The following is a 14,479-nucleotide window of genomic DNA, read 5'->3' as shown; positions in this document are numbered from 1 at the left end:
CAAAAAACCCACCAGATAAAAAAAACGAAAGTGCGTGCGATGAATGAGCAAAATTGCGCAAACGATCGTGAACGCTTCACATTGTTGAGTGTTGCTTTTTTTTTTTTAAAAAGATACTCTACCATAAAGGGTATTATAAATTAGTAAGAAAAGAGATATTTTATAATAAAGTTTTTAGAGGAAATTAAACCTAATGAATAATATAGCTAAACCTTGGCATAAAAAAAAGTATTTCTCTAAATAGAGTATTTTAATATTCCTTTTAAAAAAATACCTATTGTTTTCATACGCATCCACAAAAAAGCTGCCAAAAAAAAACTAAAATATCAGCAGTTGTTAGAGCACACGAGACGGGGATATTGGGGCTCATAGAAAGCGAGAGTGAGTGAGTGGGGGGGAGTACTGGCAGCATAAACACAAAGTGCGTGAGCTTTTTTTTTGGGTTTCGTTTTTGTGGCGTTTTCAGCGTTTTTTGTTGGGTTAGGTTCAATATTGAATAGCATTTTGGGGGATAGTGGGAGTGTAGGTCGGAGTAGTGGATGGAGGGGGGAGGTGGCGTGGAAGCTTCAGTGCGTGTGGGGCGTGAATTGTTATTGCGTGTGCTTGTGGGCAAATATGTGTGAAAAGCGTGTGTTACAGGTGAGCTTCTTAAAGTGGCATTTAAATTAAGAAAATATAATATTAAATATTAAAACATGAAATATGTTTCTTTATATTGAAGGAAGAATATAATTAGAATAACAATTTTTATTGCCTACTTTTAAGAGCTAATATTTTATGATGCGGGGATGCAAAAATATTCTCCATCTTTGATCATTAATATTTTTCAAAAGAGAAAAGGTTCACTTTAAGGATGCTTCCCTGTGCTTATTGTGAGTGGTTTTATTCCACACAAAAAAAGCTCCCTGAGAGGTCGCTTCTGCTTACTTTTTTTTTGCTCTCACGCACACTCTTGAAATCCTCTCTCGGTTCGTTTTCATTTTCATTATTTTTTCTTCTTTTTTTTGTTTCTGTGTCGATTGCGTTGTTGAATATTTCCACTTTGTTTATATAATTTTAATCAAAAAAAAGAAAAAAAGCGAAACACTAAAGAAAAAAATGTACGTTTGTGTGTTTGTTCGTAAAAAGCTTCAACGTTTTCAACAAAAGTAGGTTAGTGGGTCACCGTATCTAACAACGAGGCGATGGCAGCGCTGCAGCAGCGATGCCGAAGTCAACGGCGACGCAGACGCTGACGACGGAGATTTTGACAGACGCCAGACGAAGCGAATTTTGCTTTTTTTTTTCCATAAATATATATTTTCAGCTTCTTCATCATCTGATTTTCTTCTTCTTTTGTTGTTTTCCATTTTTTGTATTTTTTTGCATTTTTCTCATCAAGTTTTGTTGTCTGGTCTGGTTTTTTTTGGTCAAGTCTTTATTTTAGGCTTGTTTTTCTTCCATTTTGATTTTGTTTAGCCAGAAACTTGTCTCTGTTCTTTTTCGAAATACCATTAAAAATAGTTTTTGGCATTTTAATCGTTGCTATTTGGTCTGTGGCGGTTGGGGTTTGGAAAATGCTAGGTAAATATTTATTTATTTTCTGTTTGGATAGCCAAGATGAAAGGAATTCTCAAGCTTTACATGCTTTTGAGATATTTATAGGGTTTTTTGAAATGTGTATGACATGAACTAGGTTGAGGAATATTATTAAATAATCTATCGCTCATTAATTGTTCTCCATGACTATGGGTATGCATATTAGCATATTTTTGGCGATTCATAAATCTGCTTTCAGCCAGCTCAGCAATGGAATCTCAACGATTTTGTGCCAAAAACCCAAAAAACCGCACAGAAACAGCAATACAGCAACACTAAAGTTTATTAAAACCGCAGCAGCAATAAAGAAAAAGCAGCAGCAAAAATCAGAGACCCCCACAAGCTATTCAAATGTGAATTAAAATCGTAAAATCGTTGCTTGGTTTGTTTAATTATTGTTGTTTAAGGCTCAAGGTGGCTGCAGTCCAAATTCAACAACAATAACCCGAGAGACGCTGAAAAACATCCAACTCATGTCTGCCTAATTGGGCAGATTTTCCTTTTTGTCGTTGACGACTATTAACAATTAACATTAAACATGTAAACAAAAAAAAATTAAAATAAAATTATGTACAACTTGTCCGTTTTGTTTGGACATATTTAGGCAATATATGATGTACAAATAATTATAATTATTCAACAAGGCTTACAAATCAAAGACAAAAACTAAAAATACAAAAAGACTAAAAAGTGATTACTTATTTGAGATTTATTTTAAATTCATGTTTAGTTTTATTGTACTTCTTTATTAGTTTTATTTATTTTAAATTTAATTTTACTAAAGGTTGTAGTTGTAGGGTGTTTAAGCTGGGGGGGTGTGCTAAGTTAGTAGAGGTTACAGCATAACCTACATAATTGCAATAATTGGTAATCTAATAAGTATTTTAATACTTACTTATTACTTACTTACTTATAATACACTTTTGCTTTAATTTATAATTTTTATTTTTAAAAAAAGCAACTTAAAAATACTAGTTTTCCTTAAATGCAAGCTGGTAATGCATCTTCCCTTAAAAACACTAGTTCCAAATGGGGTATGTTTTTTAAAGAATATACAACTATATAAGTACAAGCCAAGTAGAGGTTAGTTAGTAATATAGAGTTAGTAATAATATATTTTTTTTAAATATACACCTTAGCTTTAATTTATATTTTTTATTTATGAAAAATGTTTAATAAAAAGTTAGCATTCGTTACTCGTTTCAATTAGTCAAGTTTCTGTGAGGTGACCCAAATAGCAACTAGAAACAAGTCCTGTCCCACAGCGGTCCTTCAGCCGCCGCACCCTTATGCCTCACCACCACCTCCCTCTCACCCCACCCCACACCACCCCCTTTCAGTTGCAGGCAAATGCAACTCATTTGTTTCTACGCATCTGGCAGAGGCTTGAAGGACCCAGTCCCCGCGCCATACACACCCTCGCTTTGAGACGCCACACACCCACCCCGAATACCCCAACCACCCCCCAGACGATGCTAAAAACGCGCATTGCATTTTAAGCAGAAAACACCCACCCCCGCACAACCACCACCCCCTACACTTTAGCTGTTTGCAATTGTTTTTGTGGCCTCGTGACCTAGTTTCAAGCTTCGTCAACTGCAACGACAGCAGCGGCTGAGGCTGAGGCAGCGACAGAGGCAGTGGCAGTGCCGACTGAGACGTTTTAAATGAATTGCAGTCTCTGTTTTTCTGTTTTCTTTTACTCTTATTGTTGTTTTTTATTTTTCTTCTTTTTTATGTGATTTTTTTTTTTGCACAAACAACGAATTGGCGACTGAATGATGAAGAAGAACCCAATTGGTACCATAAAATCGAGCAAATCAACAACACACGACGCGAATTGCATTGAGAAATGGCAGCGGAAAATAAAAATGCAGTTTTTACGACGATTTTTCAGTTTATTGCAATTGAAATTCCAGTCGGGGATTAGTCAGCAATTAGCATATAATTGGGGGGAGTGAGGAGGGAAGTATAGATATGAAAACAAAGGGATGTTGTTCAAGACAAAAAAACAGAGAAAGAGGCTCTCAAAAAAGGAAAGTAAATCAATATAGGGTGTGTTAAAAGGATCATAAAAAATTAATATTTTAGGTAAAATGTGCCAAGCTATGTAGGTTTTTTTTTTTTAGAACAAAAGAAGAAAATAAATGAAAATATTAAGTATACGCCATGTTGTTCAATTTGTTTTTAAATAATTCTCATAAGAAATCATTCAGAGTTTACTTAAAAAATAATAATTTATTTTAAATCACTCATACGCCTAGTTGCACCAAAAAGCCTAAATAAAGCCATAAATCAAATATTACGTATACGCCCCGTTCGATTTTTGAATTTCTTAAAAAACCACATTTTTAATAAATAAACACTGGCTTAGTCAATATTAAAGGTCAGTAAAGTATGTCATGGTATTTATATAAAATACTTGTACTAGTTACCAAGTCAGAACTGCGAAACTAAAAATGCGAAAACAAATAAATCTTTTCTATATTAACCCACTAAATTGATTGATTATTATAAATAAATAATTAAATGAAGCATGGCAATCAAAATCAACGTCGGGCCACACCTGTTCCACCGCACTTCGATTTGCGATGATATTCCACATGACAGGCCAGCTAGACAGACCGAGCCGCGGGCAGAGACGCTGGCTGCGACGTCAGCAGCGCCGACGATCTACAAAAATAACAAAAAAGAAACAACATTCAACTGACCTCATTACAAATATGCAATATATTATATTTTAAAATAATAATAGCTAATGAAATTAGTTGAATGAATTTACAAAAAATTATATTTAAAGAAAAAATTAAAATTTTATTAGAAATGTCCAAGAGAGTTTTTGAAAGAAAGAGGAGAGTAGGGGCAAGAGAGGGGATACGGGGATAATGCGTAATTTATTGCGCATTGAAAAAGTGCACTCTGACTAAATGTGTATTACGAGTTTCTGTAAACTACACAGTGAAAAATTAATACCTTAAATTATTGTAAAAATATAAAGCAGATATTAAAAAAGGATTTGTCAATTTTTGAGCTTTAATTTGTAATTAAATATAGTATTTCTTATAGTTTCTTTATTTAAAATAAAATCTTTCTACGAATTTCTTCAAGTGTATAAAACATTGTATATTTTATATATAGAAATACACAATTATACAAATCTACATTAAGCTGACCTCCTCCTCGAGCGGTTATAGCAACTGAGACGTTAGCAGCGACAGCGACTGCGGCAGAAGCAAAAGCAGCAGCGGCGAATTGCGGTCGAAACCGTCCCTGGGCGAATCTATCTGTATCTGCCGTTGTATGTGTATGTGTGTAAGTGTGAGTGTGTGTATCTGTGTGCGGCATATGAAAAGTGTGTCAAGGTTTTTTGAATAATATTTTGTGCAGCGTTAACGCGACGTCAGCGCGGCACAGAGAAAACGACGTCGCCTCCTTCTCGCCCTCCTCCCCATGCTATTGTTGTAGTTGTTGTTGTTTTTTGTTTCTTTATTGCTCTCGATTTTTTTGTTGCTTTTTCTTGCTGTGGCATTTGTTGTAATCGCCGTTGTTGCCATGTTTGCTCTTTTCATTGTCTGTATGTGTGTGTGAGTTTGATGTCTGTCCCTCCCCCTCCTCTTTTTCCGACCCAAACCCCCTTTTCCTCTTCTTCCCCCGCCCCCCACCTCTTTGTATTTGATCATTTTACGTTGTCATCGTTTTTTCTTATAAAGTATATATTTTTTTCCATTTTATTTATTTTTATTTTATTGTGCATTGTCGACTGTATATATTATTTATGTTATTATTTATTGTTTACTTTTTGTGCGGCTGGCTCTTTATATTCAATTGAATTAAGATTCGCGCCTTCGCATTTAATTGGGTTTATTTGTCAATTAAGCGGGTTTATATTTAAGCATTTTTAGTATCTCTCTTTCTTTGCACCACAAAGGGAGCGTCTTTTCCGATAAGACTGTAACTGAGACTACTCACTGCGATTGTAACTGTTTAATCGGAATGTGAATTGTAGGTTGCTGGTGCGGGTGCGGGTGCGGGTGGGTGCGATTTATGTTTCCCGGGATTTTCATTTACCGTGGGGTAGGTTTAATCTGACGGAAAGTTCCCAGTGTTGACATAACCCACATACAGAGTCTTGCCAAACCTTTTTTTTTCCCACCTCTCCCAATTAGCGTTTTGGGGGAAAAGTGAAACCAACCGCTAACAGATGTTGCTCTTTGAGGTTTATTTGGGGATTTAAAGTCCCCTTTGAAATCAAAGCCATAAGACTAACCTTTTTTTGGCTTAAATTAAAGCCAAAAATAATCAAATAATTAAAGCCAGTAAATAATTCCGAGGAATAGTTATAGAATTCGTTTAAGGTATTCCTCATAATCCATTACAATCATAAGGTAAGGTATTCCGACATAGGATCAGTTAAGAATTGGCTAAGATATAAACGTTCATTAGGGGCTCAAATGATATTATGAGGATATCTAGAAGGTCCATAAAAAAAATTTCAATAAATTATTTTCTGTATTTTGATCATTATTGATCAAAACATTGAGAGAATCAAAATATTATTGAGAATTGATATAGAAATCGTACTCGAAAAGATGTTCTGGTTAGAATTGGCTAAGATATTCATATTTGGGGCCATCCATGGATTTCTGAGGATTTTCTTTGAAAATTAAAAAAAAAAAATCTTTTTGCCAAACCATACTATTCTATACATAACCATATCATACATATTGTATGGCACATACTGTATATCATACTAAATGCATAATCAGAACCCCCAAATAAGAATGAAATAATGATATGACTAGGATTATAATCTTACTATATCTTAAGATTATAATCTTAAAGTTATAACATTTGAAGTGCCCACTGTACCCTCGCACATCCCCAAATGGAACCGATTTCCGCTCCTCTACCATCTTCAGATCCTCTACCATACAGTACCACACCATACCATACCATATCCATAATCAGAACCTCTATATAAGAATATAATATTTATATTAACAAAGATTTACTTTGTAAGGACCCACTGTATCCTCACATATTCCCATATTGAACCGATTTCCGCTCCTCTGCCATCTTAAGATCCCAAAACACGCCCCACAAAATTTCCCATTGACCCATTAACATGGAAACATGGAAACCCGAAAGCGAAAAAGAGGCAAAGCAACACCAGAAACCGAAAAAGACACTCAGACACAAACACACACTAACAGAAAAGCAACAAAAATGCGCGTATATAGAAATATTATAAAAATAGAGTTCGGAACCTATCCTAAGACATTTGGTGTTGTTGTTACACCACACCAGCCCATTACATCCACCCCACGCCTCCCTCCCCCTGCTGGCAACAACAACCTACACCAACATGGCAACAGTTTTCCATTACAGCGGGCATGGAGGAAGAGAGGGAAAGAGAATCAAATGCTTCCCCCGCACATCCAAACTAGAGTATGTCCCTCTTTGTCTAACAACCGCCACCCATTTATTGGCACGCACACGCAAGAGCCAAAGGGAGAAGGTGGGAGGGGGGCGCAGCGTAGGCCTGAAACGAAAACGAAATCGAAATTAATCTCTCTAACATAGACCTGAATCTGTACAACAAAAAAGTAGGTCAACTGTGGCAGCGCTGCTGGCAGAGCAGTCGGCGCCAGACACACACAGCAACACACTTTCACTTATTACATTATTCAGGCCCCAAAAGCTGAGAGAGCCCGCTGGCACGAGACGTGAGAACAAGAGGCGCCCCAACAAGTAAGAGAGAGTCGAGTCTGCTTGTGGGCGAAACTTGTTCGTTCAGTCGACGTCGACGCTGGCGGCTCTGCCGCGGTCGATTATTTCATATTGAAAGCAAAAGTGATCTGAGGCAACTGACAAAAAGAGAGGTGAAGAGAGAGAGCTAGAGAGACTCTCTCAAAATGGCTCCCAGCGCCCCCACCGCGGCCCCCTTGATTGCCGGTTGGGGGGAAAAATGTTACAAGGTTTCGTTTCAGGTTAAGACTAGTTTTTTTTTTCGTTTTTTACTCTCGTTTTTTTTTTTAATTTTATTTTTCAACTTTATACGTTTTTTTTTTTTTGGGTTTCTTGTTGCTTGTATGAACAAATTTTTGTATTTTCTAAATTTAGCTGGCTGGTACGTGTGTGTGTGTGCTTTGTTTGGCTTGCGATGACGACAGCCGCGAGAAGAAGAAGAGGAAAAGGGGGAGGTGTTCAAAAAAAAAAGGGGGGAGATTTCGGTTTTTTTTTCCCAGTGCGTCGTCGAAATAAGTGACCTGCCTCATTTGAAATTTGTTTGCGGGCGGCTGGGAGCATTTATTTTATTTTATTTTGAGATGCAATCGAAAAGGTTGGAGGTTGAAGTGTCTGGATGAGGGGAGCTAGAGTGGGCGTAAACGATCGTGGAGAGGAAAATGTCTGGGAATGTGCTGTGTAAGTGGGTGACGAAAATGCATAGTCTGGAAATTAAAATTTATAATTTTTGGGGAAAATTTTTTTAAATAATTCTTTCAAAAATTATAAATTCTTATAAAACCTCTATTCTACCCTATAATCCCCAAAAAAGGATTAAAGTCTAGTACAGTCTCTCCCAAAATGTCATCTGGCTGTGACCCATTAACTTAACCAACCATTTGACCAAAAATATAAAAAATTGTTAACAAAAAGTGCTTACAAAACGTGCTCTTTGTACCTTAAAGTCACCGAAACCAAAAACATTAGCCAATCGAAACATAAATTAAAATGGCCTGGCCAAAAAAAAAACCGCCCCCTCTTGTCTCATGTTCAGAATTAAGCCGCAGACAAAAAAACCAAAAAATAAATGAAAATTAACTGTAGATTGCGTAAAAAAACAAAAAACCCCGCACTACAGACCACCAAAAAATAAATAAACAAAACCTTCAACGACACAGAAAATGACCAGCAAACCCCAATCCGAATCCGAATCGGATTCCAAATCTGATTCAGTGACCAAAATAGCAACAACAACAAAATAAAGAAAATTCAGTTGAAACAACAATTGAAGACAATTTTGGTGACTTTTCGTATGCGGGGCACGTTGCCAGTAAATTTTATACATTTAATGTTTTATTATGAAATTAAACGAAGGCAGCTATGTAGCTAGCCAGCCGTCAGTCGCTCAATCTCTCAGTCGGTCCGTCAATCAATCCGACAGTCAGTGTCCAGTGTCCAGTGACCAGTTCAAAGTAGCGTCATCGTCTTGGTCGAAACACAGAATACAGTTGAAGCCAAGTCGACAGTTAAAAACAGTTGAAAAATTTGTATTTTTTTTTTGTGTCTTTTTCTACCATACGACATTAACATTTGTGCCACCAGCGCAGGCGACAAATCGACGGACAAACGGACAGATGGCCAGATGGTGGGCCATTTTCGAGAAGGGGGGAGCAGGCTTTAATGTTTTGTTTTCTTATGTTTTGGCAGTCAAGCGCGAGCTTGCGCACTTTTTTTGGCCACTTTAATAGTCTTTTAAAAACCCCACAAAAATTTCAATACTTAAGCTTAAATGTCAAGCCAAGGAGGGCTTAAAATAGGTGGATATTTTTAGTAAATTAATCAGTTGATGAAGGTTAGAGGTTATTTTTAGAATTTATTTTTGAATAAAAAGGAAACAAAAGACATTTCTGTAAAAAAAGGAACAAGTTTGGTATTTTTTCTTAATTAAACTATTGTAAACTATTTATTAAAATAAACAGAATGATGTTGTGTATGATGTTCAAAGAATAAAGGAGAAAATTTTAATACAGAAACTTAAAAAACTACAATATCTTCCCTTTATTTGAAAAAAAAAAGGTCTTTAAACCAAATTTCCTCAGATTTTTAGTTTTCCCTTTTGTTTTTGACCTTTTTGTCGCCTGTCTTCACTGTACAGTGGAGCATTTTGTGCAGTCAAATGGTGCGCTGTCGCCGAAACTGATTGTGAGACCAAAGCCTGCCAGCGATTGACAAACAACTGTCGAAAAAGTCATTGCGCATGCGCGCAAGTCAAAAAGGCAAACGTTAAACTTAAACGTAAACGTAAACGCAAAACGAAACAGGGGAGAAGTAAAAAAAAAAACGAGAACTCCAAAACAGATCTTATTTTGGGTGCATATATGCAGACATGGTATTACATACAAACAGAGACAGAAAAACCCTACATACCAACATAAGCAGACTAACATACATATTTGGGCAACGGTTACACGGAGCCATTTAAATGGAGTAGCGAAGTGGAAGCTGTTGCTTCTCTTGTTGTTGTGACTGTTCTCGTTTTGTTGTTGTTGTTGTTGCTGTTAGTGATGCAGAAGTAGGTCTCCTCTCGCATTCGTATCGCTCTTTCGCTATCAGCTTAAGCCCAAAAACCTGTTTGGCCCGAAGCTGGCATGAATCAAACAAAACCGAGAGTGAGAGTGAAACGTAGCAACAGTTGAGGTTAAAATAATAGTATTTTCAATTATTGTTTTTGAAATTAAAAAAAAAAAATATATAAAAAAAAAATATTGCCTAGTTTTTGGGAGATATAGACCACAGTGCGTATGAGTAATTAAGTATACGCACTGTTGGCTGATAATTACTCATACGCAGGGTTGGTTTTTGAAACTGATAATCAGCAGAAATATGATTATGTTAAAAAATAAACATAAATTTAAATCATAAGCTAATGAGTAATATTTTTTTAATCGCTTTATAATTTTTTATTAATATTTTTTAGAATTTTAAAATAACTTTAAATACTTAACCCCATCTGTATTAACTGTTTTGTGTGTCTTTGTGTATTTTGTCATTACCTGCTGTCCATATGATCAAAGATCCAAAGTCTTGTTGGCTACGGTCACGAACATTATTTTCTTAACTTTTTTTTTTTTTTTGTTTTTTGGGAGGAAATGAAAATTTGCCTTTGCCTTTTGTTTTCTTAAGTAAACTTTTGAGTGCGTTTTGGCCATTTCGTAATATTTGCCTATACATATAATACATATATTTGTGTGTGTGTTGTTGTTGTTTTTGTAGAGCAGAAGACAGAGCCTCGGCTCTGTCTCGAAGTTGCGTCTTCTTTCATCTTTGGTAATTGAGCGTTGAAATGTTGTAATCCCCCAGCAACCTACATGAAGGTGGCAAACGTGTTTAACTCTCCTCCACCTTTGCGTCATCCGCAAACAGAAGAAAGAGAGCTGCCCCCCTTTGGTGCAAGAAATAGGGATGGGGGAAGACATCGTTTCACGTGCATCGATGAAAGTTCCCTCTTAACTGCATTTCATGTGGTTTTCTTGGGGATTTCCCCCTTTCCTGGTCTCGTTTTGGGTTTTTTTTTTTGTTTCATATTTTTCGGCATTTTTGTGATTCATGAACTGGCCACAAAACGTTGCATTTTAATGGGTGTCATCTCTGGTTGGAGCGGAGCTGTTACCTTTGTTTTTTAGGGCCTGTTTCGTTTTTTGCGCTTTTAGTTCCGTTTTTGGTTAGTTAAGGAATCGAACTTCAGAGACTCTGGGGAGTGAAAGTTTATTTTGCGAACCCATGCCTGTATTTTATGCTCCTTTCGGCGAAATCTTATGCAATCTTTTGGGTTTCTTCTGTGTTTTTTTTTTTATATTTTTCAGCTTAATGGTCTCTCCTCGAGCCCTGTATCGAGGCGTCCTTATTTGGGACCGCAGAGTTGTTAAAATTTTGCCTTTTTTAATGAGTTATTTTCCAATCCCCTGTTCCCATGGAGCAAAGTTAATTACCCTTAAAATATTACGTATACGCAGCACTAATTGATTTTTTTTTGGTTGGAAATAATTTTCAATGGATTTGTGTAAAGATAAAAACCATAAATAAATAAATAATAATGCTAATAACTTAAAAAGTATGACAAATAAGCTTATAAAAAATTCCCTCTCGTCAGCTTAATAACTGTTTCTTAAAAAAAAAATGCATAAACCAAGAAATCCAAAAAACACAATAGCTTTATATTAAGCCAGAAAAAAGCCCAAAGCAATAATACTTATTAAAATAAAAAAAATATATAAAAAAATATGTATGAATAGGCGAAACAATAACAAAAACATAGAAATAGGAAACGAAAACGCGCCACATGAAAACCGTGTCATGAACAAATGCAACAACAGCGCCAAAAACAACAATGAGAAACCCACAAACTAATTGAGACCAAAACACAGACACAAAACGGAAAGAAGAAACTAAACCAAGCAGCTGCAGCAGCAGAAGAAGCAGCACCACCAACTTACCAACAAAACCCCAAAAAAAAAAAAATTCAAAAGAAACTACAAAACTGCTGAAGAAGAGACCCCAAAAATTCCCAGTTTATTTGAGTGAGTAAGAAATTACAAAATAGCCACTTGAAGAGTTAAGGCTTAAAGGCTTTCATAATGCCGTTTGCTTCGCACATCTACACTTGAAAAATAATAAGTAATGTACTTGAAATTGGAAAAAATATATAAAACTTAAAAATAGCTTCGCAAACTTTCAGGTACTTTATTTCTAAGTGTATATATCCGTAAAGAATGACTTATTGTTGTTGTCTGTACACTGTACAGTGTACAGTGGTTAACAGTGGCTCAAAGCCAGGCCAAAAAAGTTTCACTTTCGCTTTCAGCTCGCAGCTTGAGTTGGTTTTGAGTTTGAATTTCAAAAGCGACACAACACACACCAACAAAAACAAAGCCCCCGAAAAAGGGGGGCACTAAGTCAAGCCAAGCAGCGCTGCCGCCAAGAGCCCTACAGAGAGCGAGAGAGACCCACACACACACAGCGCGAGAGAGAGAGAGTAAAGAGAAAGAGAGCGGGCTCGGCGCAACGGCTATTGAAAGTGAAACTGGCGAGCGGCGCACCGAGCGTATACGTAATAACCGAAATGGCCGACGAGTGAGAGCGAGAGTGAGCGACGTCAGCCGAGGTAGTGCAGCGCAGCGGCAGCGACAGTGGCAGCGGCAGAGGCAGTGACAGTGTAGTGTAGTGTATTGCGGTATCCTCGCCGTTTACTTGGGTTTAGTCAATCGAGATACGTGGTTGATGTTGGTCGTGTTTTTCGCATAGCAATTTACACACACACATATATCTGGCCATACATACATATATATATATACACAGAGCTAGTATATGCCCGCTATATATGCCACAAGAGCTACCAGCTACACCTTACAACGAATATATAATATTATTAACAACAAATGTGCGTCGCGCGTGTATCTTTGTTGTAAGTAGTGTGTCACTCAGTGTGTGTGTGTTGGTTTTTGACCCAAAAATGCAAAAATAATTTCAAATCAAAAAGATAAAGATAAAGATAAAGATAAAAAAAAAACGGCAATCGGAAATCGAATTCTGATTGCAATTGAATTGCACATTTAATCGCCGCACCTCACGTCCCACCCAGCAGAACAGCCCCAGGATTATGTTCTCTTGCTGCGTTGCGTGAGTGTGTGTGTCGCATGTGTAGGTGTGTGAGTGTGCAATGCAAATTGTTTAAACAACAAAACAACAACAACAAAAGCAACAAAAAAGCAACAAAATTTGTTTCAAACAAAATAGTGCAATAAATAAATTCGTTCGTGAGCAGCACAGCTGTCGCCTGACCCACTTTCAAAAAACCAAAACCACAAAAAAGAATACATCTTCTAGTAAATAACGAAAAAATAAAAGTGAAAAATATATAATAGTACTAAGAAAGCCAAAAGTGTTTATATCTGCAAGTTTCAATTCAACGCACACAATCAAGCTAAGATCTATATAGATTATAAAGTCCTACCTCTATCCAGGCAACAAACCAAACAAACAAACAAACGAATCAAGTTTATAAACAAATCATCCTTTTTGCTGTCTACACATATATTAATATTAAATATTAAATATTTAAATATCTATCTCACTCACCTCGTCAAAGTACCTGCAAAAAAAAATAACAATTTAATAAACAAAAACTTCACAACGCAAACTTCTTCTAAAGAATAATTGTTAAAAAATAAAAAAATATCAAAAGCAAGGATCTACAAAACCCCCAAAATCATCACACAAGTCTCTTCAATAATTTTCTTCTAAAGAAATAAAAAAACCACTTCTTTCAAAGAATCAACACAATTCCAAAATATTTCTAAAATACGTTTCTTTTAAAGAAATTAAAAATAAATATAATGATACATTCTGTTGACAATTGAATGTCATCGCGTTGGCCTTAAAAATGTTGCAAATAAAAAAGGAGAAGAATTTGAGTTCAAAGACCAGACCACCGTATGCAAACCAAAACAATTACATGGATCTATTTTACAACCAGAACTAGAACTAGAACTACCTTACAAGAGCAATACAGTTTGAAAAAATAAATATAATATTAAAAGGATAAAACATTTCCAAGTTCCGTCCAGGAAAAGTAAGATAACTTCAAAGAACCGACAAGTAAAAGGAATCCAAATCTCGACTTGATTTAGAAATGTTATTAGAAATGGATCAGCAACAGGCGACCGTACAGTTCATATCGTCGCTGAATATATCGCCGTTCAGCATGCAGCTGGAGCAGCAGCAGCAGCAGCAGCCCTCCAGCCCCGCCCTAGCTGCTGCCAGCAACAACAACAACACCACCTCCAGTAGCAGCAACAACAACAACACAAGCAACACAACCACCAGCAGCAACAACAATAACAATAACGATAATGAGGCACATGTTATAACAAAATTCGAGCATGAATACAATGCCTATACGCTGCAGTTGGCGGGCGGTGGCAGTGGAGGCGGTGGTGGCGGTGGGAGTGGCAACTCGCACCACCAACAACAGCAACACCAGCAGCAGCAGCAGCAACACCAGCAACAGCAGCAACAACAACACCAGCAACAACAACAGCAACAAGATCACTACCAACAACAACAACAGAATATTGCCAACAACGCCAACCAATTCAACTCCTCATCCTACTCGTAC

The 14,479-nt window shown here is 36.6% G+C and overlaps 1 protein-coding gene across 2 annotated transcripts in view; it reads left to right on the top strand.

Annotated features, from left to right (window-relative positions):
* The window catches only part of ftz-f1 (ftz transcription factor 1), a 42,604-nt gene that overhangs the window by 15,060 nt on the left and 13,065 nt on the right, over positions 1-14,479 (top strand). The gene's annotated exons all lie outside the window — the stretch shown is intronic.

Source organism: Drosophila bipectinata, chromosome 3L (assembly GCF_030179905.1).
Source record: "Drosophila bipectinata strain 14024-0381.07 chromosome 3L, DbipHiC1v2, whole genome shotgun sequence".
Taxonomy (NCBI): Eukaryota; Metazoa; Arthropoda; class Insecta; order Diptera; family Drosophilidae; genus Drosophila; species Drosophila bipectinata.
The sequence above is the reverse complement of the archived record's forward strand: the minus strand, read 5'-3'. Positions and strand labels throughout refer to the sequence as shown.